This window comes from Ursus americanus, chromosome 23, assembly GCF_024610735.1.
Source record: "Ursus americanus isolate L20-20 chromosome 23, mUrsAme1.1.p, whole genome shotgun sequence".
NCBI lineage: Eukaryota > Metazoa > Chordata > Mammalia > Carnivora > Ursidae > Ursus > Ursus americanus.
The window spans coordinates 17,259,266-17,280,427 of NC_142149.1; the positions used below are offsets into that span (position 1 = coordinate 17,259,266).

The window sequence follows — 21,162 nt, forward strand, 5'->3', positions numbered from 1 at the left end:
GCTCCAAGGCAGGGCATTATGAGGACCACGACTTCCAATGCTTCAGGGCCCAGACGGATGACAGAAGCTAAGTGGCTGGGTATAAGCCAACACGGGCAGAGGCTTGGAGGAGCTGCAGCCCTGCTCTAAGGCATTCAAATTAAAAAAAAAAAAAAAAAAAAAAAACGCATTCAACCAGCCAAACAAAACATATCTGTGGCCTGAGTGTGTGGGTGAGGCCCTTAGGTTGTGAGTTTTCGACCCCTGACTAAATAAATGGTCTTTCCTCCTCCCCCCCCCCCCAACAACAGAGATCTCCAAAAATAGGCTTTGAGCTACCACAGCGGGTCTGAAAAGGAGAGCTCCTGAGCAGGTCTTTGCTCTAACACTTCCAGAGATGGGATGACCCTTACTTCCCAAGACAACCCGGGATGGGGCCTGCCTCCCCCCACCTCTAGAGCCAGTTCCCAGACCTGCCTGCTGTGGACCGCTGACCGGGGGCGGCATGCCCAGGTAAGGGCCTTTTACTCTGCAGACTTTTTAAAAGTTTGTAATTTTTTATTACAAATAAACTACAAGCTTACTGTGGACACACTGAAAACTACAGATACGCAAAAGTTAGAAAAGAAAAAAATAGCCCTACTCCCTGACCACTCCCCCACTCCCCCAGTCGGAAAGAAGCACTGGTGACACCCTGGAGCATATTCAAATTCCAGGTCCCTTTTCTCGCATAGCTAAAGTTCCAGTCTTCTCTCTGGCCCTGTAACCTGGAAACCCAGCTGGGAGATGCTTCGTGCAGCGCTCCCACCACGTTGCTTCTCTGGCTGAACTAGGGGGTTGCACCAAGCCATCCGCAAGCTCTCTCATCAGACCTGGGTTTCAACATACAGGTCTGACCCATTAGGCCCAAGGCTCCCCAGTCTTCTCAAGGGAAGGTGCCAGAACCTGTCTTACTCGTCCTCGGGAACTCTACAGCGCCGGGCACACAGTAAGTGCTCAATAAAAGTGTTTCTAACAACCCCCCCTACACACCCCGCCTCAACACGCCACGCCCCACCTTCCTCAGCCGCCAGCCAGGGCTAAGTGCAAAGAGGAAGCAGAACCAGACTCAGGAGGGAGAGCGCCTCGCCGTCTCCAAGGTAACCTGAGTCCAAGGCTGGGGGGAGCCCACGCATGCGCACACTCGCCCTTCCTTCCCGTAACCTCCAGAAGCACGCAACCCGTAAAAAGACTGCCAAAAGCCCAATGCGCATGTGTAGTTATACCAACACCCCGGCCGCCTCCGCCTTTTGTCAATCTGTCCGCCTAGCAATCTCTGCTCTATAAACACTGTCCGGAAATAGTGCCCATTTCTGGAAACGAGGCCTTCCTAGCCAATCTTTGCTAGGGGCTGTACGACGGGACTAGCCGGGACGCGCCGGCTCATTGGTTAGAGTGGAGGAGTGGGCGGGGCCAAGGGTCGAGGTGCGGCCCGAGCAAGGAGGCGCGAAGCAAGGCAAATCTGCAGCCGCCGGGGGAGGCGTGGCCCCGGGGGCGGCCGGGAAGGCGGTGAGGGGGCGGGGCTCGAGGCCGGGGCGGGGCGACCGTAGTCCCGGAGCCCAGCGGTCGGCGGCAGGCGGCGGGAGAACGCGGGCAAGGGGAGCGCGACACTCGCTGGTTGGGGAGATCGGCGCTCAGCCGGTAGGTGACTGGGCGGGACTCCGGGGTCCGGAGCGGGGCGCTGCGGGAGCCGCGGGGATGAGTGGCCCCTCAGGCCGGAGTCGGCCTGCGGCCTGGCCGGCCGCCCGGAATGGTGGGGGTCGGCGGCGCGGCGGGTCAGATCCACTCGCGCGGGGGCCCTCGGCGGCGGGCCGCGAGCGCTCGCTTCCCACCACGCTGCCAGGGCCACGGTCGCACGCCGTGCTTGCCTCGCACCCCCGCAGGCCGCACACGCGCCCAGAGCGCGCGGAGGGGCGCTCTGCTTCCCCTTCCCCAACACCCCCTTCCGCCGCTCTCAGCTGCCCCGCCGCTAAGCCCGCTCCTCCTGCTCCTCTCCCGGGGTGCCCCCAGGTTGGGAGCTCGCCTCGGCTCGGGACGGAAGGTGGCCAATGCACAGGCACTCCGGGTCTGTGCGCTTTCCCACCTGCCCTGGCAGTGAAACCCTCGGCCTTCCCTTGGGAAGTTCTCTGGTCACACCCCGAGGCGGGGAGAAGGAGCGGAGCCTGCCCTTGGCAGCCAGCGGGGCAGTGCTGGCCACTCTCCGCATCCTCTTTCTTACCCTGACCCTTTTGTAATCCTTCTGTCCGCTTCACTCAGGACTTTATCCTTGGGCTCCGATATAATATTCCCATCTTGGAAGCCCACGGGGCACCAGGCAGAAAGAGGCCTCTTGCACAGTGCAGAGTCCCACCTGCCCAGAAGCCTCCTTGGTGCTGGGTAACTTCAGAAAAAGCGCTTCCCTCCTAATTAGAGTTTTAAATATTGCCTTCGGTCTTGAAAGGTGCACAGGGGAAGCAGTGTGGGGAGAAGAGGATGAATGGGGAAAATGTACAGAAATCAGTGGTGTAAATGGCAGAATTATTTTTGTTGACTGGAGATAGTGAACACCGGTGACTTGATTAAGGAATCTAAAAGCAAGTGAAATTAAATGATGAGAAGTGGGGCCCAGTACAAAACAGCAGTCTGAAGTTCATTCCAGGAAAAATGTTGAAAACCCCTTGACTAGAAACATGGTCTGTCTGAAGATTAGAGGGAGATAGTATCTTAACATTAGTGATTTTTTTTTTTTTACTCTATATCTTCATACCTGTAACCTCCTTTTTCCTCCAGATATCTGGGTGAAGACATAGGCAGTATTGTCCTATTTTATAGGTGAGGTACCTGAGACAGGTGGGGGGGTTACTGTTCATCTTGCCTGACACCTCATAGCTAGCACTCAGGGTGAGGAGCCCGGGCCACTGGAATCTTAAGCAGGTTCCTCCCCCTGGACCAGGACCACGCGATGGAACTTCGCTGCAAGAAGAAGGGAGAAGTTTGGTGTGGTATTTTTGCTCTCACCATGAGAGGACAGGTGCTTGTCATGCTTACGATGTATTTGGATTTACTCTTGGTGTTTTTCAAGTGATGTCAAAGTCAGTTCCTTGGGTGTAGTGATGCCAGACCTCTGACACCTTTAAGACATCCTCATTTAATTCGAAGGGTGTGGTGAATTTCTCAGAAGGTCTCAAAATAAAAGTTATCATCTGCGACTTTAATTTTAGAAATACGTACCCAGGTGTGTGTTCCAACACTTTTGTAAAATCAGACAGCAATAAGCTGCCAAGCTTCAGGTCACCTTCTGCCTGTTTTCAGATTATAGAGATTATAAGGAGCAGTTCTGAAGGGGGTTTTTTGCTCCTGGTATTGTCTGTTAGGGTTTGTGGGAGCGGCACCACAGACAGAGACCCTGCCAAATGAGCCTTCATCTATTAAACAAAAATGTCTGGTTGGCCGTTTCGCCTCAACAGATGGAGGTTTGGTTCCTCATTTTGGTTCTCCTGTTGAACACTGACTCCTTTGTCATCTGCCTGGAGTGTTTGTATATCATTTAATGTTGAGAAGCAGGCTTGCCCTGATTGGTTGTCCAACTCCAGGCCACTGTTGTGATCTTTTTTTTGGTTCATGGTAACAGTTCCTCCTGGCCAAGGTCTGGTGAGAGATGTGTAGAGATGGGAAGGGCAAAGCTTCAGCCAGGCTTGTTTTCTTCGTTGTTGGCACCCTCTTAAGAGCGTTCTATCACTTTGGCCCGTGAAGTCACTTTGAATTTCCTATTTTTTTTCCTGTCTCAGTGGACAGCACATGAGCTTTTCTAACAGGTCTGCCTGCCTTGATGAAGAGCTGACAGATTCACGTTGGTTGGCCGGACAGATGCTCTTTCTGGGAGGAGAGTTAAGAAATTGTAGAACCAAAGTCAGTCCTGAATTAAAAGTATAAGTCAGCTTGATACTCACATAGGCAGCATGTTTGTACCAATGGCTTCCATCATCTCAAAGCTGGGTTTTTTTTTTTTCCTGGCAAAAGGTTAAAATGCAACTAAAATTCTGCTTTCGTGATTAATAAGTCACTACCGCAGTTGTGTCTGATGCTTCCTGTTTGCCCCATTTTAGTATTTCAGTTAAACTGGAAACATCTGAGCATTATGGGCACTTTTGATGGCACCGGGGTGAAATTGGCGGGAAGGGAGACAATTCCCTGTCAGAGGATTTGGGGAACTGGAAGGATAAGCCAGGCCCTCTGGGCTCTGCCCACGAAGCCGGAGGAAGGGAAAGGAGTGGGGGCCGAGCATCCTCAAGGGGTGGGGTGAGCGTTTGAAGTGACGCACGTGTGAAGGCTTTGCATGGACCTGGTGATGCTGACTGAAATGTTGAAAGCAGTAGATTAGAAATAGAAGGCTAAACTTAGGGCAGATGGGGTAGTAGAACATTTCAGTTGAGCCGAGTGAGATGGAAGTACGTTGGGTGTGGCGCCTTTGGTTCTCGGCTTGTCTTATTTACCTGAGGGACACTACAGAGAAAAGTCATTTTTCCCGAGTGACCTGTGCGCCCTTCTTTGTATTCTAGTTTCAAAGATCCTCTTCCTGGCTTGCTGTTTTACGTCCTTTAACCCCTTATCCTCCTGAGAGAAATCCCTTACAATTATATGGCATCAAGAGTAATGGTACTCTGTAGGCATTTTGGGGGGGTATTTTCTTAGAACACTAGTGTCAAGAAAGGCAGGGCCAAAGGGCAGAAGAGGGGATAAATTGGGTTTTTTTCTTCACCCAAAACATGCCAATTTTGAATGTAACTAAACCAGGGTGGCTGCTTTATTTATCTATTTATGCTAACGAGTATTAATATTAGTAATTATTGCTAACAGTTATTAACGGGGGCTGGTTATTCATAATTACTTATTAATAAAAGGCTGAAAGATGAAGAGCACAGCCTCTGGCCCAGTCTGCTTATCTTCGTTTTACAGATGCAGCAATTAAGGCAGAGCGGTCAAGTGATTGGGCTGGAGCAATGGAGCAATAGAGCAAGTCTGCGGTGTCTCCAGTGTCAAATGTGGGGGTTTAGGCTGTCAAGTCAGACAGACCTGGGTCAGGTCCAGGTCTGCTGCTGTCGGCCTGTGTGACTCAGGCAAATCACTTCACTTCCCTCGGCATCGGGTGCCTCATCTGTAAATGGGATCAGAAATGCTTCCTGGGGTTGTTTTGAGTAGAAAATAAGAGAATATATGTAAAGTGCTGGGCTCAGTGCCCGGCATATAAAAAGCCACAGAACATGACGCCCGTAAATGACGGTGGTGGTGGTGGTCGTGGTAGTAATAGCAGCGGTCCTCGTTGCCTTGTTTCTGTACGATGATGTCAGGAAGGGTCAGACTGCCTGACAGGGCAGAGTCATTTTCTCAGTAGGACCTCTGGGCGATGTTTCTTCTGCTAGGGGTTCGCTGTCACGTTCTCCCTGTCTTATACTAAATACTGCCCTCACCACCTTCCAAAGGAGCTAACAGAGGCCCAAGCTGTGCCCGATCAGAGCTGGTGATCCTAAACCCAGGTCACCCTTGGCCTTCCAAGGGTGACTCTGAGCCAGAAGCTGGGCTGGCCCTTCCTAGGACTCCCTTCTGCCCACCCCACCCCCCGCCCCCATGTGGTGAAGCGGGTCCCAGCTTTAGCTCTGGAGATGAAAAATAGGAAAATACTGTATAGAATATAAGTCAGCAAGGACTTGTTCTTTGTTGAGGGACTCAGAGGAAGATTTTGGAAGATTTGGTTCCGTGGGGTAAGGTTCTCCCCACTGCGTGACACCCCCAGCTCACCATCCTTTCCCCCTTACAAATATGTCTTTGTCAACTTATTACTCTTCCCATATCTGGGGGCCTAGTCAGAGACTTACAGATCTTCCTTTAAATCACCCAAGGAAAAAAAGTTTCACACTACATTTTAAATTCCTTTTTCCTTCTCTTAATACAAAACAAAAATATAGGCTCCCACCACCAGGCTGACGTTCCCTTTAAATAACATTTTGTTTTCTCTTGGGGAAGCTGTCTTCATGGCCAGAGAGTCATTTCTAAAGTGAACCTAGTTTTTAGAAAAAATAGATCACCGGATGTCAAGCCTCTTGTGGAGCTCGGTTCAGATGAAAATGAAACCAGCAGGCCTGGAGTGGCAGCTCCACACTTGACTTCAGGCTGGAGGTGAGACGCAGAGTGTCTGGACCCAGCTCACTCACTGATCGGCCTCACAGAATGCATTTGATAGGTGCCTTAGTCATTTTCCACGCAGCTTTGCTTAGGTGAGCAGAGCACTTTCTCTAGAAGGTGAGTCACCCGTGCAGGGGTGTAGGTGACAGGCGACTTATTCCCCAGCACAACTGCAGAGGAAGTCTTGAGCAGATCTTGTCAAGAAGCCCTCTGCCACGGGGCGCCTGGCTGGCTCAGTCGGAAGAGCAAGTGACTCTGGATCTGGGGGTCGTGAGTTTGAGCCCCATGGTGGGGTTAGAGATTACTAAATAAATAAATAAACTTAAAAAAAAAATAGAAGCCCTCTGCCAAAGATCACTTTCATTTCAGCCGAAGGGCTTTGGAGGCAGGGCTAAGGAAACAAATGCAAGGCTCCCAAGGCTTGCCAACCAACAGAGAGATGGATCCCCTGGCTGGGGGGGGGGTGGGGGGTGTCATGTGAACAAGGCACAGAGCCCAGATCAGCAGTGTCACTGCACTCCTGAGTCCAACCACCTTGAGGGTGGAAAATGGCCCGCTTCCAGTGACAGTCAGCAAAGAAGCAGGAGGGGAGCTTTGGCTCCGGGGAGCTGGGAAACCCCTTGGCAAAGAGCAGAGAGAGCAAACCGTGCTTTGGTGTGAAAGACCTTTTGGGGAACCCTTTTCTACCTGCCTTTCTTTTTGCCACCTGAGTTGGAAGGCTGTGAAGAGTTCTGATGATTGGAAAGGCTAGATTAAATCCAGGATTTCAGGAAACTGTCATTTTACTGTCATTCCAAGCCCGCCACCACTTCAGTTTTCTACACATCCAGGACTGGTGTTTGGACTCAGAAAGAAGCAGCAGAAGAAAGTCCTGAGCCATCCCTGCCCCCCAGTTTCTGGTTGCTATGGCTTCTGCTTACCCTCTTCCCACTAAGGCCATGACCAGGCGTCCACCAAGACAAAGAGTCTGCTCATAACTGTCGGTTCTAGACCCGTGTAGTTATTGTTGAGCTTGACAGCTAATGGCCAGGGACATCTGTAGGCAATGTCCAGGGTCACCCACAATGTGGGCTTGATTTTATTGAAGCCTCAGGGGAAGAACAAGCATTGCCTTGCAAGTGGTCACAGAGCCCCCCTCGGCCCCAGAGGAATACCCCATCAATCTGAGCTAGCCAGCCATCATTTCAGGCAAGCATGGCTAAGTGACCTTTAGGCCTTAACCACTCTGTCAAGAAAGAGCTATTAGAATTACAGCCTGGAAATGATCCTCACCATTCACATTCTCCCCTATTTTACAGAAGAGAAAATGGTGGCCCAGGGAAGCCGAGTGAGTTGCCCAAGGCCACACAGCTGCTTAATGGCAGAATCTGAACTGAAGTCCGGGCTCTTTTTACTGTGCTGGTTTGCCACTGAACAAGGGAACTACTCCTGGAGGAGGAATTGGATCTGTTAACTAGTTCCTTCTTTGTTCCCCCACCTTGACCCCATCCCTGTCAGTCTTTCTGCAAAGCGGTGCCAGACCTGGGAAGGGTGGAGTCAGAGCAGCTGCTCTGGGCCTAAGAAAAAGTAAACAGAAAGCTAATCACTTGACACTCTCTTATACCATGAGTTTGTGTCACCAAAAGGAGGTCAAAGTTGATAAGAAAATATAATTCTGGGCACGGTTACCCGGAAGTCTCAAAGGTTGAGTGCACCTTTAGGGCATCCTACCTACCTCCCCAAGCAGTGTCTTGCCCAGAGTGGGCGTTCAGATACTATTCATGATTGACCGTGAGGGTACAAACCCACTGGGCACCAAGAAACTCCTCTGCATCTTTCCACTGTGAAGACAAGACATGTTGCCCATGGCATGCAGGTGCCCAGAAAAACCAGAGTAGTCAGGGGTCATTCCAACAGGATTCATCCAGCAACTCGCAGTGAAGAAGCTCTTCCTTGTGGGCAAAGCATGATGTCGTATCTGGACGGTGGCCCCTAGAAGTGCAAAGAGCTGTTGTAGCTGAGATTCACCACCCACCTTCTGCTCTCAATTAACATTTCCTTTTACTAGGGCCAGAATTAGTCAATACTGGTCAATACTAGGGATGACTGGGAGGTTTAGGAGGAAAGAGGGCCTTAGCCAACCTCAAGTGAGGATGCTATTACCAATTAAGATTAGAAATGGACTGCTTTGGCCCAAGAAGTTAGTTGGATGAACCAGTCTCCTTGAGCCCATGCTCAGTAGTCCCAGCTTACCGTTGGGACTGTACTGCTGGCACATGCTGTACTTCGAGAGGCAGGAATAGCTTTATAGAGATAAATGTAAAAGGTGGAGATTTGTGTGCCACCTCCCGTCGAGCATATATGTGGACATTGGAGCCCTGATGGATATTGTCCAGCACAGAAGGGTCATCTTCTCAAAGAATTGGAAATAATTGGGTGTCAAGGTCAGCATTTAGGAAAGGGGACCAGGGCGGCTCAGTAGCCAGCTTGCATGACACCTTCTTGCTCGGGTGCAGTCAGAATACAGTCACCCCTGGTCACCACGCTCTGCCCGCTCCTGCTCACCAGGTGAATGGACAGTCTGGACACTCAGATGCCAGACCAGCCAGGCTCTGAGAGCCAGGACACTAGTATATTCTTCAGGAGTGTATCAGTCATCCTTTCAGTGAGCCTTTGCCAAGAATGTGGCATATGGCAGGCTCTAGCAGGTGCTAGAATACGAAAACGAGGATAACAGAGATGCTACCCTCAAGGAGCTTGCTGTGGCAGGGGGGAGGACAGATACTGCAGGTGCTAAATCGTGAACCACGACTGTGGGGGCTGGAGAGGAGCCAGGAAGGTATCGTGGCCCAGTGGTCCTCCTTGTCCAACTTGACCCAGCGCTGTCACACACAAGAGTTCCTCAGAGGGGAGGAGCTCCCCCTCCCATGCTGCAGGTACCTGGGTGGGATCTGTCAGCTTGGAAAAGGAGCTTGAGAACAATCCGGAAACTTCAGCAGTCTGGGAGGAAAGGATCGCATTTACAGAGGTGAAGGCACTGTCAGGAGAAATGTGTGCTCACACATAGTTGATTCAGAGCAGAAAACAGGTAGCCAGCTATAAAAGATAGGGCTGACTTAGCCTAACCTTCCAGGCTGGAGTAGAGAAGGCGGTGACACGATGACAAATCCCATGTGCTTGGCACCACTCTGACACAGGTTTGTAGGCAAATGACTCAAAGCCTGACCCATGTTGGTGCTTCTTCGTAACTAAGTTCAGCATTCCAGAAAAGCCTCTCCAGGGTTACAGTGGTGATAGCCTCGTGAGAGCAAGGACCTTGTCTGTCTTGGTCACCATGGCATCTGCTGGCCAGCACAGCACCTGGAGCGTGGGAACCGCTGGCTAAGGATTTGTGGTCCAGCGAAAGCATAAGACTAGCATCCACATTCCTCCTTCTGGGCCCTGCTGGCCTGAAAGAGGCTGAAAGAGCCACAGCCTATTCATGGTTTCCCCTCCTTGACCAAGGAATACTCTGAGAGCCTCTGAATATTCCCTGTTATACCACAGGCCCCAAGCCTTTCTTCCCTTCCCGAAGGAGGGCAAGAGTGTGACCCTGTATTATAAAGGGACGTATCAAAGTCACCTTTGCTGCTCACGTCCTCAAGTTGTCATTCAGGTCAGTCTGTCAAAGGGTGTGTAGGGCTGCATCTGAAATGAGGCCATGATCAGGGTTCCGCTGCCAAAAAGCAGAGCTGGACCGTGTGCTCCCTTCCATTTACCCCCGTGCGCTGGAAGTCTTCTGTGGAAAGCCGAGTTGTTTGGGTTTCTTGTTTATTCTGAAGTTCCTCAAACTAGTTCCTCAATTTCAAAACCAGTCACCAGTAACTACAATGAACTTGAAGCCTCCTCCCTTCCAGGGAGGCTGAACCTGCCTCTCTCCATCTGCTCTGAGCACAGGTAGACCCTGCTTGAAGCCAGTCCCACCTGGGAAAACAGAGTTACAAACCGAGAGAGGAGGGCAGGGGCTGTGTTTCAGTGGGATTAGCCATAGCCCAGGAAACTGCTCCTTGCTCAGAATCCAGTTCGGAAGGTTAAATAAGGAGAACTGTTTTTCACAACCAAATGTTGCTTGTAATGATGACCTCAAGGCTTGACAAGATCCAGAAGTGCATTTTGACTCATCAAACGAAAACCGATCGTGTTTGGCATGATTTTAGCGTCCGGGGCAGTCGGTGGCACTCTAATCTTTGGAAATTAATCATCACCAAATGGTATACACTGGAGCCCCGCTTAATCAAGATGTTTAATGACACAAAGTACCCCACCAAACACACTTGAATTTTTTTTTGACATAACACACATTAAAAATTCCCTGCTGGTTATTGTATAAAATGAGGCATGCATATGTTGTTTGGGGTTTTTTCTTTCCTCACTACTACTACCCCCCGCCATTCTCCTGCGTACCAATTCCATAACTGTGTGGATCAGTGATGTCCCAGTGGCGTCTTCTGTATGCTATTGGCTCTCCTCATGCAAAGGATTCAAAAGTTGAATTGAAAATGCCATTATAACACTTTTCTTTTAAAGCTTATGCAATACCTTTATCAGGGGCCTGGAGACAAAGTACCAACCATATTTGTGACGATAACTAGCTGATGCTTGGGGTTTTGCTATTAAACAAACAACAACAACAACAACAACAAAAACCCACAGTAAAATAACCTGGAGCCAGGCCTTCTAAAATGCATGGCACATTTGAACTTTGTCATAGAATTGGTCCTTGCGATGGGCCCAAGTGTGCGTGACCTGATACCCACGCTGGGCATGGGTAGGCTAAAGGAACATGGGCCTGCCACGTGTCCAGCTTGGAGTCTTTGCTTCCCATTGCCATTTTTAAAGTTGCTTTTCTCCAGAACATGGGCTGGCTGTGTTTATGCTCCCTAATTGAGATGCTTCCTCCTGGGTCAGTCCCTGAGTTTCTCACTAACAAACCTTTGGCTTGTGGCAGCTTCTGCATTTGGGTCTCAATTTTTAAAACTTTAGATCCCGTGAAAATAGAGTATTATGGTTAAGAATATGTACTTTGACAAAAGAACCCTGTGCACAAATCCAGCTTCTGCCGATTCCTTGCAGAGTAGCGAGTCAGACTAATTATTTGAGCTCCTGAGCCTCAGTTTCTTCCTCTGTGTAAAAGGAACAATATTAGTGCCCCGCTCACAGAGTTCCTGGGAGGGTCCAAGAAACAATGCATGCATTACCTAATATGTAGCAAGCAATAATAGCTGGCATTATTTTTATTATTATTGACACTGACATGTAATTAACATGTATATACACAGCAGCAGATTGTTGAAAACTTGAGCTGTCAAGGAATTCTGGGTCCTGGTTTATCATGTGCCAGCAGTTCGTTCCTCAGTCCATTCGGAGCTGGGCACTGCCAGCAGAGGGAGAGGCTGGACAGCACGTGCAGAACGCACTTCAAAGAACATTCCCCTCATAGGCTGGCCTTGCCTTGCTGACTGCTTCTACCCTTCTGGTCTTGGGATTCTCCCCTTCTTCTTTGACAGCAGCTGTTCCAGACTTTCCTCCTGACACTAGGGCTGCTGGCTAGAGGCTTTGCGAGGTGGATTTCAGCTCCGCAAAGACTTTCAGACAACTGGTACTTCCAGTCCCAGAAAGGACGGCTCATCTTGTATGAGCTGCCTTCTCATTGGAGGTTTTGCTAACATTTACAGAGCACCCACTGTGTTCCAGGCACTGTATTGGGCATTTAAAGATGGCTCCTTGCATTTAGTTGTCCTGTAAAATCCTGTTGTTTCCGCTCAAGCATCCCTGTTTTACACATGAGACATCTGAGTCTCAGAGGAGGTGATGTGCAGCTGGTCACCCACCGGAGTATCAGAGACTGCAGTCCCATGTCAGACCTTTGGACTCCAGGGCCATCCTGTTATGTAGCTGGGTGGCCATCCTCCGGATAATTAAGTGATATGTTGGAATAAATGACCTCCAAAGTCCCTTTTGATCCCGAGATCATTTTGTGATTCCTTTATTTATGCAGCTGACCCTTCTCCCCAACTAGATTATAAGCACCTTGAGGGCAAGGATAGCATCTTTCTAGCAAATAACTGGTACAGTGTTTGGCACATTGAAGTGGGACAATGTCCATAATCTGTTGTGGGTTTTTTGTTGTTTTTTAGGGTTTTTTTATTTTGTTCCCTCCTCCCTTCCTTCCTTCTTTTTTTCTCTAAGCACTTTGTATGGTTGAAATTTTTACAGCGGACAAGTATTACTTTTGTGGTTGAAAACAAAATACAGATAGAAAAAAGAAACAGGGTCAGATATTATGCAAAGGAAGTAGGAGAGATTTGCCAGAACAGCTTGCCTCCTTCAGGTTGCCCAGATTCAGACCAACCCTCGGGTCCCACCCGTGACGTAAGCGGGGAAGGAGGGGCCGGCGGCTTTGTCTCAGGGCCAGTTCCGCTGTATGTCCCACTCTCTGTGGAGCCGCTTGTGCCCACAAGCGTTTCTTACATCCAGCACCAGCACCCAGGCCGTGGCCTCGGTGACTACAAAGAAAAGCAAGGACGCCGTGGCCTTCAGAGTTGAGGATGACTGACAGGGCCATCTTTGAGCACCTTCCTACTTCTTGAGTCATAACTGATAAAACCCACAGCCCCCAGTGGGAAACAAGAAAGAGACAGAAATGAAAACCAAAACCAGGAGGGACGGGCTTGCCCATCTCCAGCCTTCCGTTTCAGTAGCGCTGCCGCCGGAACTTGCTGACCAGCCACAGAGACGCTGGTGAGGCTCGCAGGGTGGGTTAGGGGGTATTTATTATCACGTATTTGTTAAGCCCCACTCACAATATGAACCAGATGCCTCTTCAATTCCCATACCATGAGACCTTTTTTTAGTGATAGCTTGTTTTCATTGTAAAAGTAACAGGTAACTGGGCTCCCCTTAGAGGGATGAGGCAAGGATGAGAAGGCCTTACACTTCTCACTGTATATCCCTTCTGTATTTTTTTTAAACACTTGGAAACATTATCTGTTTAAAAATGTAAACTGAAGAAAGTAATACATGCTCTCTGAAAAAAAATGGAAAAATTTGAAAAGTATAAAAAAATATTAAAACACCAAGAGTGAGCCATTGCTGCGTGTCTGTGCTAGGTGTCTGCATTTTTATTTTTTTTTAAGATTTTTTAAAAGATTTTATTTATTTGAGAGGGGGAGAGAGAGGCAGACTCCCCGCTGAGTGAGGAGCCCAATGTGGGGCTCGATCCTAGAACCCTGACCTCATGACCTGAGCTGAAGGCAGAGGCTGAACCAACTGGGCCACCCTGGCGCCCCTTTTAAAATATTTCATTTATTTATTTATTTTAGATAGAGAGCGTGCACACAGGGTGGGGGCGGGCAGAGGAGGAGGGAGGAGGACAAGCAGACTCGAGCTGAGTGCTGAGCCTGACATGGGCTCAGTCCCACCCCCCTGAGATCACAACCCCAGCCAAAACCATGAGTCAGAAGCTCAACTGACTGAGCCACCCAGGTCCCCCTGGGTACATTTCTATAAAGGTCTGTGTAGTATACAGACACAGGCTAGGTGGGATCATACTTTAGATAGAATTCTGAATCTAGCTCTGTTAATATTGTGTCCCATCAGTGTTTTTCCACATAGTTAAAAATTATTTGTAAACATTATTAATGGCTGTACCATGGTTTATTTAATGATTATCCTCCCCTGTATTAGACATTTTTGTTCCAGCTTTTACTATTGTGAAAAGACAGCATCTCTAATGATGCATCTTTTTCCATAATTCTGTTTGCTCCATTACCTAGACACAGTTCTGAGTTGTGCACACAAGAAATGGCAATCTCCTCTTGGTATAATGCTTTCTTGTTTCCAGAGTTCTTTCCTCTGTGTGATTTCATTTGAGGAGTAAGGGGGGTGTGGTGTGATTAAGGGCCAGGGTGAGGGTGAGGAGAGTGAGGAGAGCCGGTGTCACAGGCAGTCAGAAGTCAAGGCTTCAGGGGCGCCTGGGTGGCTCAGTCAGTTAAGCAGCTGACTCTTGGTCTCAGCTCAAGTCATGATCTCACAGTCGTGAGATCGAGCCCCGTGTCGGCTCTGCGCTGAGTGCAGAGTCCGCTTTAAATCCTCTCTCCTGCTCCCTCTCCCTCCAGCTCATGTGCTTTCTAGCTCTCAAATATATAAATAAATTAAATCCTTAAAAAAAAGAAAGAAAGAAAGAAAAGAAAAGGAGGCATCAGTGCAGTGAAGCCATTGGGAGGGACTTCTGGAGGCCTAAGTCCGAGCTTGGCGGTAAAGGACAAGAGGACGTGCAGGGTGGCCTGCACAAGACAGGGCACCCACAGGGACCTGCAGATCTGAGCAGCGAGCGAGTCAGGCATGGAGATGTCAGACTGGCCACAGCCAAACCCTGTGTTTTTAGGGAAATAGTGGTCAGACGGATTATGGACCACAGAGCTGATACTGGGCCCATAAGTAGTGCATAGCCAACAGAAGTCTTTGAACTTGAGGTTATCTTAAGGACATGATGTTTTAAGATTAGCTTGGGATGGGAGGGGGTCAGGGAGAAGCTGGAAGTGGGTGAGGCCTGTGCCAGTAGAACAGACAGGAGGTGATTGCCTTGAACGTTTGAAGGGGCCCGCAGACAGCAGTGTCTGTGCGTGTGGGGCCAGCCAGCACGGACGGCCGTGCGGTGGCAGCTGGAGGACAGTCAGAGATTTCGTTCCACACATTTCACTTACCTAGCAGTTTGGCCTGTGGCGTTGGCGAGACTCAATTTTTGTGGGCATGACGGGTCTTTATTTTAAAATTGATCTGCAAGATTTTAATGATCGATGTGCGTTCGCATTTCCTATCCTTCTGAATGCGAAATGCTGAGGCAGGAATGCTCTCGTGGGAAGCAGGCCTCGAGGTGGCATGCCAGGCAGGTTTGGAGATTCCTCCGCCTCCGCTCGCTCGGACTGCTCCTTCCTCCTTCCTCAAATGTGTCTCTAGGTCCCAGTGCCCACTCAGCCTCTCTGCCTGGGGGAGAAAATGAAGCAAGGCTCCCAGAGGCCTGTAGCTTGGGGTATTGTCAGCCTGGGCTGGGGAGGGGGGTGTGAGTTCTGCCCCAAGGGCCCAGTTTACATGTCACTACCCATGTCCGCCATCTGCCCCTACCCTGTAGGTTCCTCCCTCTGGAACTCGACCCCTGAATTCTACCCCTCTTGCTAAGAATTAAAACCCTGCGTGACCTAAGCTTTGCCCACCAGCAGCTTGGGGCTATTTGTGCCTCTTCCTGGACTCGCCTCTGTGCCTCAGCTTTGCCATTCCCTCCACCTGGCATACCTTCTCCTTCTCAGGCAGTCTTTGCTCCCCCTTGACACTTAGCCCGAGGGCTTTAGGAAGCCTTTCCTGACACCCACCAGGCTGAGCACCTGTCCCTCCAGGTGTTCCCGTTGCGTCTGCTGGGTGTGTCTGTCTGTTGCCGTGTGACCGTGCTGTATTGTGATTTTCTGACTACTGGTCTCCCTCCCGTGGTAGACTATGAGCTCTTCCAGGGACTGGGGCTTCTTCCTCAGTGTACGCCCAACACAGCACAGAGCCCACCCCCCAGCAGACCCAACCCGTGCTCAGGGAATGCTGTGTTATGAAACCCTGCGGTTCTATTGGACGGGACACTCCAAAGCAGAGCCCTCATTCATCCATGAAGCCTCAACTTGCCACCAGCCTTTGGATTTTGAGGCTCTTTATTGGGTGCATATAATTTATATCCTTTCATCTTAAATATTTTGTCTGATAGGAATATTACGTGTCTTTGCTTAAGTATTGGTCTGGCATATCTCTTTTCATCCTTTATTTTCAGTCTTTCTTTTTTTTTTTTTTTTAAAGATTTTATTTATTTATTTGACAGAGAGAGAGACAGCCAGCGAGAGAGGGAACACAAGCAGGGGGAGTGGGAGAGGAAGAAGCAGGCTCCTAGCGGAGGAGCCTGATGTGGGGCTCGATCCCATAACGCCGGGATCACGCCCTGAGCCGAAGGCAGACGCTTAACGACTGCGCCACGCAGGCGCCCCTATTTTCAGTCTTTCTATATAATTTTATTTTGTCTCTTTTAGTAAGCATCTAGCTGGATCTTTTAAAGTCCTAGCTGACTGTCTAGCTTTTCATAGGTGGGCTTAATTGATTCGTGATGAATGCTGCATTAATACTTCGACTTACCTCTGTCAGCTTCACTTCTGTTTTCGTTTTATACTTAGTGTCCTTTTCTTTGCTACTTTTTTCCTTCTTTCCTTGCCTTTTGTTAGAGTGACCAAGTTTTCTGGGTTGTTTTGGGGGGGGGGTTGGGCCTTCTGGATTAGAAACTCTGAATTGTATTTCTATTCTCTTTTTTTTAACATTTTATGTATTTTATTTGAGAGGGAAAGAGAGAGTGAGCGCACGAGCGAGCAGGGGGAGGGGCAGAGGGAGAGAATCTCAAGCAGACTCCGCACCAAGCGCAGAGACCCTGATGCGGGGCTTGATACCACGACCCCAAGATCATGACCTGGGCTGAAACCAAGAGTCAGACACTCAACCAGCCAAGCCACCCAGGCGCCCCTGCATTATTATCCTTATATTTAGTTACTCTTAAATTTTAACATTCATATTTAATTATGATTTTTTCTAATGAAGTGTAAATAGTTTTATATGTAAATTTCACCAAAAGGCAAGGCTCTTGTCACTCTTTACCCATTGAACAACCCTCCCACCTTTCTTCCTTGCTTATTTCTAGAACTTAATGTTTTATGGCGGCTTAAACTTTTTTTTTTTTACATTCAATGGTTAATTAAATTAACCCACCTATCCCATGGATTAATTTAATTTCCATTGTTTTTTGCATCCCGCTTCTTCTCTGGCTTACTGTTCTGCTTCCCATAGCACATCATCCCCCAGTGACTCTCCCAGTGAAGGTAGTGCCATCTTTCCTGGAATTTGTGTTTCTGTGTGTGTGCTTGTATGTGGGGGTTTGTTGTTGTTTTAAGACAATGGAATGACCTGTTAAAACTAATCAAGTTAAACATTCTAACGTCCCAGGAACAGGTGGTGGTGTAACCCACCTAGAAGTCTGACCGGTTTATTGCTGATTCAGCTTTTACCGGAGACCCTTCATCTTTAGTTCTTGGCCTACGCAGGCCAAGCAGTCGGTACGAACAGCGGCAGCTCCTGTGGGCAAAATAGGAGCAGTGATAGCCTCATGGGTAGTAATACCGCTCAGGTCCTTGATGTTCTAGATGCCTCTGCCAACAAGCTCTTATTCTAGAATGGAGCTGGGACTCCTTAGGTCCCCGGGGAGAGGGCCAGGAAGCTTTAGCTCGAATCCCGTGGTAGACGATGCTCTGGTTGTGTACATTGGGCCTCATTTGTTTCTGCAGGCCTCTTAGCTCCTAGAGCCTTAATTTCTTCATCTGTAAAATGGGAATAATATCACCCACCTCGCGAGGTTTCTGTGAGGTTCATCAAAGTGGATAAAGCACCTTGCGCATGCCCAACGCACGGAAGACGTTGAATGAACGATCCCGGTTAGTACAGGCCCTGCACTTAGGGGACACTCACTGAACATTGTGCAGTGAATGCAGGAGCTTCGTTGAGGGGATAGGTTATAAAGGATAGATATTAATAAAGGAAGAAGGCATTTTCTACCAGAGGAACAGGATGAGCAAAGGAAAGGAATCGGAGGCTTACCCGTTGCTGCTGTGCTCGGGCAAGGGAGAGGAGCCGACTGGTCAGAACAGAGGCCAGGGGTGGGGGAGTTTGGGGAGAGCAGGCAGGGCAGAGAGAGGAGCCAGGACTGAGCGTGTATGAGGATCTCTAGAACTGCCGGGCCAGATGGCTGTTTTTGCCAGGCCAGCTCACTCTGCCTGGCACTTGACCTTGGTTCCCCTTCCTGCCCAGCCCCTCATTCTTGATAGGCAGAAGCCAGCCCAGTGTGGCCCAGTGGCCAGGCAAGCTGCGGGCTTAAAAGAGGAAGCATCAGAATAAGATTGGTTTTCAACTAATATCTTATTAAGGAAGTTGAGTCATTCTACTTCTGCTATTTGTCCGCTCTGGGCAGTCAGAGGAGGACAAGTTGTTACTTCCAGATGAAATAGTCATGAGAGGGATTTGCCCTGGTCTGCCCTGATCCCTCAGTGGACATTTCCAAGATGACCCTGTAAAACGAAGATTTTTTATTTGCCTTTTATATACAGAGACCGAAGGCTCAGTGTGTTGAATGCCTTAGCTACAGCTGAACCCCTTGACTCTGGCGCCAACACCGAGAAGTCCCCTTGTCTCGGTGATGGCGTTTATGAGGCAGGTGAAGGGCAAGAGAATGAACTTTCATTCAACATCTTCTGTGGGCCGGGCAAACCGACTGGCATTTCATGTAATCGGCCTCATCCGGTCCTCAGAACAAGCCAGAAGCAGCCGAGGGAAGAATCTCAGTGGCCTGCTCAAGGTCGAGCATTCGGGCTTGGAGACCGCCGCGTGGGTCCAGCCCCACCCCTGCAACTTGTAACTGTGCGGCTGGTCTGGCAGGCCCCTGACCTTCTCCGAGCCTCAGTCTTCACATCTGAAAATGAGGTCAATAATGGTAGGTGCTTAGTGAATATCGACAGTGATCATTCTGAATTGGTCACCCTGCCCTCAGATGATCCTGACAAATCGGTTACATTTGGGGAACTAGAAGGAACCTCAGAAGATTTCCTAGGCCACTGGTTTTCAAGCTCTCTTCCTTAGAAGAGAGGACCTAGGTTTCCACAGAAATCCTTGGCGGATGAAGGGAAGCTGAGCACGTGAGGCTCCTGCCCACCTTCTCCAGCAGAGCAGCTGTGTCTCATGGGAGTTACATATCATTTGCTTGCTTCTAGCTCTCTTATATATTGGGCGTTGAGCTATGATTTCATTTGACAAAAATGGTCCCACTGCTTTTTTTTAAAAAGTTGCCAAGGCTAGAACCCATATCTTCTGGTTCCTAGTCTGGTGTTTTTACTGCACTTACTAAAAAAGGGAACTGAAATATGAAGGTTATCATCATTGAAGATCAAAATAAAACATATTTTTGTACCTTCCGGTTAATCGGCAATTCATTTAGCCTAAATTCCAGTCCTGTCGCAGAATCCTAGGAACAGAAATTTTGCCGTCAGAGAAAACATTGCTATCATAGCCTTAAACAAGAACTGTCTGATTGAACTTCCTGCAGTGATAGAAATGTTCTCTATCTGTGCTTTCCAGTATGGTAACTAGTGTAACTGAGGAACTGATTTTTAAATTTTACTTAATTTTAATTGATGTAAACAGCCACACATGGCTAGTGGCTGCCATATTGGACAACGCAGCCTTACAGTATAGACCGGGGGTCAAATGGTAGTCCGGCCCCTTGTCATCAGAATCACCCAGAGAACTTGTCAAAAATACAGATTCTGGGCCTAGTGCCCAGGAACTGATTCTGTAGGTCTAGGGCAAGTGCATTTTAGAACTCATCTGGTTATTCTAACTTGCAGTCAGGTAGGAAACTGCTACATTATTGAGCTCTTTTTTGGCATGGAAGAGCAGTGCCAGAATCAGGCATTTAACCCTGGCCTTGATCTTCTAAAGAGATTACGGCAATCTTCTGGGGAATGTCAGACCCTTGGAAAATATAATGGAAGCTGTGGACCTCTTCCCTGTAAAAATATAAACTGTATAAAGTTTCTGCAGCTCACAGACCATCCTGAAGCTGTCCTTGAACCCACGTTAAGAACTCCCCAACTTGGGGGCACCTGGGTGGCTCAGTCGGTTAAGCGTCTGACTCTTGATCTCAGCTCAGATCTTGATCTCAGGGTTGTGGATTCAAGCCCCACATTGGGCACCACGCTGGGCATGGAGTCTACTTAAAAAAAAAGAAAAAGAAAAGAATTCCCCAACTTGGACAGAAGAGCTTTACTAGCTGGTGAGGGAGCCAAGTTTGTGTCAGGACCCAGGAGCCTTGCCCACAGCAGGCATGTCATACAGATATGCCCAAGGGTCTCTCTGGCATTGTCCCAATCATTCGTACTCCCAGACTTCTCCTAGGGGTCATCGAGGCCCCATAGAAGACAGACGAGCAGTGTACATGCACCAGGCCCTAAAAGAATACTGAATCAATAACACGCCTTTCCTTTCCCCTTTGGCTTCGTGGTCTTGTAGGTGAGCTGAGTGGGTTTGGCTATTACCAGTGCCCACATCTTCAGCTCTGACAGCAGAGGAGCAGGACGCATTTGAGGCCGGAGTGGAGCTGGGAATAGCATCCAGACTGAGTAATGGGTCAGGATTTTGACTTGCCCTCAAAGGCAGAGACGCAACTGGCTCAGTCTTCACTCCCCACAAGCTACAGGAGAAAAAAGGGGCAAAGCTGCAGAGCAGTGGTCTGGGGCAACAAGCCAGAGGCAAAGCCCAGGGCTAAAACGGCTACCTGGCCAGCAGTCCCGGGCTTAATGCAGAACCTATTTTTTGTAGGTCAGAATCCTGGTAGAAGTGGGGAAGGAGGGAGAGAGCAAACGTGTGAATGTGTAGGAGAGCTGCTGTCAGGCCAGAGTATCCTGAGAATAGCTTCTTGAACTTGGAGGCTATCAGTGAGGGTCTGAGTCATGGTCATGTGGCACAGGAGAAGCTGTGCAGCTCCCAGACTGTGATTTTGTGCCCCTGGGAGGTGAGGGTCAGCCTGTTTTCCTGTGCCCTTCACAGGTTCAGCTGCCAGCTGCTGGGTTAGCTTCTCAACGGCCTGCTTGTTCCCCCTCTGCCTGCCAGGCTGTTGGATGAGTCATCAGGGGGCCCGTAGCCCGGCTGTCTCAGACTCCGCTTCTCTGGGACTGGGGAGCCCGGCCTGCTCGTGGTGGGGGGATCAGGGCCCCTGGCCAGTGGCCCAGGTCACTGCCAAGGCAACAGAATGGCTCCTGGGGGTGAGGGGCAGCCCCCCAGCCTCTCTGGAGGGCTTTAGCTCAGGATGAGCCCTGTCCGACAGAGACAGGCCGTGTGAATCAAAGC

General features: G+C 49.4%; 1 protein-coding gene across 1 annotated transcript in view; it reads left to right on the forward strand.

Moving 5' to 3' along the window:
• The first annotated feature begins 1,534 nt into the window (after positions 1-1,534).
• MAP3K14 (mitogen-activated protein kinase kinase kinase 14) overlaps positions 1,535-21,162 on the forward strand; it is a 42,380-nt gene continuing 22,752 nt past the window's right edge. The window contains exon 1 of the mRNA XM_045814001.2: positions 1,535-1,659. The gene's annotated coding sequence lies outside the window, so the exon portion shown is untranslated. The remainder of the gene's footprint in view (positions 1,660-21,162) is intronic.